Source organism: Apis dorsata, unplaced genomic scaffold (genome assembly GCF_000469605.1).
Source record: "Apis dorsata unplaced genomic scaffold, Apis dorsata 1.3 scaffold_56, whole genome shotgun sequence".
Lineage (NCBI taxonomy): Eukaryota > Metazoa > Arthropoda > Insecta > Hymenoptera > Apidae > Apis > Apis dorsata.
In genome coordinates, this window is record NW_006263356.1 from 332,260 (window position 1) to 333,452 (window position 1,193).

The 1,193-nt window shown below is 28.9% G+C and overlaps 1 protein-coding gene and 1 long non-coding RNA gene across 2 annotated transcripts in view; both read right to left on the reverse strand.

The window, feature by feature from the left end:
• LOC102676497 (furin-like protease 2) overlaps positions 1 to 1,193 on the reverse strand; it is a 402,319-nt gene that overhangs the window by 197,418 nt on the left and 203,708 nt on the right. The gene's annotated exons all lie outside the window — the stretch shown is intronic.
• LOC116186785 overlaps positions 1 to 1,193 on the reverse strand; it is a 165,559-nt gene that overhangs the window by 123,835 nt on the left and 40,531 nt on the right. The gene's annotated exons all lie outside the window — the stretch shown is intronic.

Genomic DNA, 1,193 nt, shown 5'->3' on the forward strand with positions numbered 1-1,193 from the left:
AGCAACAGAATGTACCTCCCTCGAAACCCTTTAACTTTTATTTAAAACATTTTTTAATATTTTCAAAATCATATATGATACATCATATAATACCTTTCGAACAGCCGATATAATTTATTATATAATTCGTGTTATCTTGTTGATTTTTAATAATATTAAAAAATATTTCATATAAAAGTTATATGGTTTCAAGCAAAGAATATTCTGATATTACTAATTTTTTTACAAGTAGACTTATCGAGCTATGGGAGTTAATTTTGTTATTTTAAATAATACCATACGTTTTTTATTGCTCTGCAATAAAAGAAGTGCAACTCAATACTCTAACATTCTTCATAAAAAAAAAATATTATAAACTATATGTAACGATAAATCAAGAGTTGGTTTCCGGTGATTTTTTTTTTTTAATTTTTTCGAATAATAAAAAATATTCGATATTCGAAAGCGAAACTTAAATTACTTAAAAGAAAAACTTATTACATACTGATTTCTAACTGCTGATCATGGTTAATTTTCATTATAAGAGGGTAGAGAAAGGAAAAGAAAAATCCAGCCGTTAGTTAATTCCCGACGTCCGCTTAAAAAAACGATACTCTCGCGAGTACAGTAGCGATAAAATCAAACCCCGTGGCACACCGCGAGAGTGCTTATCGTTAACATAATTGGCTTCTTATTAAGCAGTTTCGCCGTTAAACCGCCGTTATGATAGGATTTCTTTCGACAATCGAACCGAGGATAAGTCGAATGCGCGAAACGTTTAACGAAAAAAAAAAGGAGTGAGGAGGGAAATGAAGAAATAGAATCGAAGAGAAAAATTCAAATGCGAGATCGCGGGATTAAATAAATTTGCATGGAAATAAGGACGGAGGGAAAATGGAAGAAAAATCAAGAAAATTGTAAATATGGTTATTATGATCGTGTAACACATTTTCTAGTTCAATCTCGTGTGTTGATCAGAATATTCTCTCTTTCTCTCTTTCTCTCTCTCTCTCATCCTAATCCAATTTTTGGAAATAAAATCATGTATAATTTATCATTGGATTGTAGCAATTTCAAAAAATTCAGGACCGAATATTTTTAATTAGAAATTTCAAAATCCACCACTGAATGTTAATTAGAATAGAAAATTTTCATTATATATACAAACTTCAAAATCCAATTTCAAAATTAAAACTAATTAACACTATATATAT